This window comes from Phytophthora infestans, genomic scaffold (genome assembly GCF_000142945.1).
Source record: "Phytophthora infestans T30-4 supercont1.22 genomic scaffold, whole genome shotgun sequence".
NCBI classification, from domain to species: Eukaryota; Oomycota; class Peronosporomycetes; order Peronosporales; family Peronosporaceae; genus Phytophthora; species Phytophthora infestans.
In genome coordinates, this window is record NW_003303737.1 from 754,348 (window position 1) to 758,060 (window position 3,713).

The following is a 3,713-nucleotide window of genomic DNA, read 5'->3' on the forward strand; positions in this document are numbered from 1 at the left end:
CATCCTTTTCCTGAATCATCGGGTACCTTTGCTCATCACCTTCGTGTCACTCGACTTATTTCTCAGGAGGGCAAGACCGAAGGTTCGAACGCCCATCAGTCTGCTGCACTTCCTTCGACAGCAGCGTCATCAAACCGACACTCCGGCGCCCGCTGCCCCCGGACTCTTCACTCCCTGTGGTAGCTCCTGCAGCACTCCCCGTCGTCGCTGAACCCACGGAGATGGCTCCTGCTGCTCCTCCTGCCCCAGCTGGTGGTCCGCCACCACTCACCGAAGATTCGCTGCGCGCCATGCTGGCTGAAAATACGGAGGCATCGGTCGATCACATGATGACCTCGATAATCCCGTATTTGACTGCAATGGCTCGTCACCAAGTGCAGATCAGCGTTGCGCCTCCTCTCCACGGCGACATACATACTCAGCGTCGCCTTGAGACTGCCGTTGGTTTCGATGATGTCTTCGCTGCGATACAGCCTGTTCCTGACGCGCTGTCGGCATTACCAGAGCGAGTTGCCGACTTGGAGCGTCAATTGCGGTTTGCTCAGTCCGAGGCTGCTGCCGCCGTACGTTCGGTGGCGCCCCACATCATGGCCCGTGAGAACGCGGAGACGTTCCTCAAGGCTGCCAACGCTGAGATTGAAGCCTTGCATCACAACATCAAGATTCTTCGCGAGTCGAACGCCAAGAACGATGTTATGCTCGCAAGTGTTCAAGCCACTATGGAGCGACACGCAGAGGATTTGAGTCGTCTTTACTGTGAGGTCCAAGCTCGGGACGTCTTCATCAGCACTTTGCAAAAGAAGCTGGCTCGCGAACGCGAGGTGTACAAGTCTTCTATTGGAGCGAATACCGAGCAGACTCGGAAGCTTCACCTCCTTCTGGTAAAGCTTGCCCAAGGCAAGTACGTTGATAACGACACGCTCAAGGTCCTCGAGAACCAGCAAGACCGTAACACTCGCCTCCTTCAAGCGAATCGTACCCTCCGTGCACACGTGAGTCTGGCAGGGATGGATCCCGAGGTACTTCGTCTGGCTGTTGAAGGTACGCTCTTAATGTCGCTCCTTCCACTGTGTGTTCAGCAACTAACGCTCGTTCACAATCCATCGTGATAGGTCTGACTGCGGGTGAGCTGGACCTGGACGCGCTGGACTTGGATCAGGAGACGTTAGTCGCTTTGCGTCGCATTCAGTCTGCCACCGCGTCTTCGGACGATCCTCAAGCCCTTCCTGCAGCTTTGGCCAAGGCCGCTCACCAAGTGGCCCATTAGAAGTCCCATAAGCGTCTTAGACCAGGTGATGAGGATTCCGACGACGAGCCGGACGACTCTGACGAAGACAAGGCTCCAATCCCAACGGACAAGGCCAGTACTTCGATGGCAGCTGCCGGTCTCGGTGATGTGCCACCTGCCGATAGTTCAACTCTAAAGTCGGCTCGTAGATCGCTGTTCGGTCCGAAGGCGTGGAAGAAGGCGGCTCAGAAGAAGCGCAAGAAATCTCGTCCTCGTTCTCCTGCTAAGTCGCCCCGACGTCATATGAAGACTCGGTCCAAGTCTGTACCGTCTTCTCCAAGTTCATGGTCGCCACCTCCTACACCAGCGTCTTCCTCGACTCCCGCCGTGGTCGACCCCAGTGGCGACCAGAGTGACGTGGACATGGGGACTGCTGATCCAAGTAGCGTCCCTTCGGTTCAAGAAACTGCTACAGAGCCTTCGGGTAAAGATGTGACCCCTGGGGATCACGACGATGTTCCCGATTCTCCTGACGCGCCTTTGCCGCCGCCTCAGGGTCCACCCGATGTGGCCAAGCCACCAGCTTCAACGATTTCGCCTTCTCCAGCCGACATACGTGCTGCTGAAGAAGCTCTGCGCGAGGCCGAGCAAATGCGGCTCATGTTTGGCTCAAGTGACGAAGGTGAAGAGTCGGACCAAACTGTCCCACAAGGCAAGTCTGCTTTGGCGTCTGCCGCGACGTCCAAGGCAGTTGAAGTCTCGGGAGTGGTTTCTACAGCAGGGTCTGCCCCTGTTGAAGCTGCTCCACTAGCTTCCGTGTCTTCGAAGTCGGCTCCGACTGTTCCCACGGCTGATGTACCAAGCGTGTCTTCGCCCGACGTTTCGATGGAGATTGATGACGATGGACATGCTGATGACGATCGTGGAGATGACGTGGATGACAACGAACTTTCGGTGGATGATTCTCCTGATGCTCCCAGTGGTGGCGATGATGTTCCGCCACCTACCGATCATTCAAGCGCACTCGATGACGAAGATATTGAAGATTCCGAGAGAAATTAAAGCAATCTTGGTCCAGCTCGTCCTCCGACTCCACCTCGGCCAAATCCTTCGCCGATGATGACTTCCCCAATAATCGTTGCCGGTCCGCCTCCTTCGCCACCAGCAAGTCCCCCGGCACCAGCATCTTCTCCTCCTGTTCCAGTGTCTCCTCGTCCGCCTATTTGAACTCTCGATTCTGGACCTGGACGCATGATTACGGCAGCCTACACTTCGGTGCCGCGTCGTGGTGGTGCACCGTCGGTTGAGCCGTTGCCTCACCGAGTGTTGTCTGGTACTCGTTCTACGGTGCCGGCCTGCCATCGTGGTTTTTTTTTTCGTATGTGGACATGGAGTTTACCGATGCAGGCGCCAAGAAGTGTTTCGAGCGACTCTTGAGCTTAACGCTTCCCCAACCAGCTAGTGAGGTGACCGTGCGTACAACGTTGGAGGGTCTCCAGGCATTCTTTGATTACTCGCATCCTGATCACCCGTACCAGCAACTTCGGCAGCTCTATCCTCTTCAAGCTTGTCTCTTCGACACTGTTGACTTCAAGCCAAGCATCCCCATCTCCAAACGTGCTCCAATTGAGACCCGTCTCAAGATGATCTGGGCGAACCTTCGGGGTGACGGCGGGAAGCAAGGTGACCTCTGGTTCGCATTGTGGGAGCGTCTCCACTGGCTTCCGTTAGCTGGTATTGAACGAGGTCTTGCTGAAGAAGCTAAAAAGGTTGGCCACGACAAGGAACGCTTGAAGGAACTGAGAGCTGTGTTAAAGAAGCTCTTCAGTGAGCGCGACCGTCGTGCCGATCGTCTTCGCAACAAGTACCGTGAGCAGTACATGGCGTGGAGTCGTGACTCGGTTTCATCTAGTGCTTCCGGCGTGTCATTCATTCGTCCCGAGTTGCTTTTGGAGCCGTCGAAGCCGTGGTACCCCATTAAAAACTTGTCGTTCGCACCTCGGACCTCTGACTGGCTTTCCGAAGTTCCGGCTCTCGACGCTCGTCAGCAATGGCGTACTGGATGGATGAATGCGCCGCATCAGCACCCGTACAACACTACGTACTTCCCGTGCCAGCGTAATCCGGAGCTCTTCAATCCTCGTGGTACGCGTTTCGTGAATGTGTACCGAAGCGTGGTTGTTGACCCGTCTCTTGATTCAACCGAACTTATTCCGTCCTGGCGTTCGTTGTTTGACTCGCCACCGGGTACTCCACGTCCCGCTCTGGCTGCTGCTCCTGTTGAAGCGGGTACCGAGGATTCGCCGGATCCGGCTGCAGCTCCAGCTGCCGAGGCTCAGGTTCCTGATGAAGAGGAAAAGGAGAGTGACTTCGTTGACCCTCTTGGCCACCGCGGCCAGACACTTGAATCGATTTGAATCCTCGCTGCACGTTCTACGACGTTCTCCAGCATCTCAGCTAACTGTTGAGTGTCTCGCGTGACTTC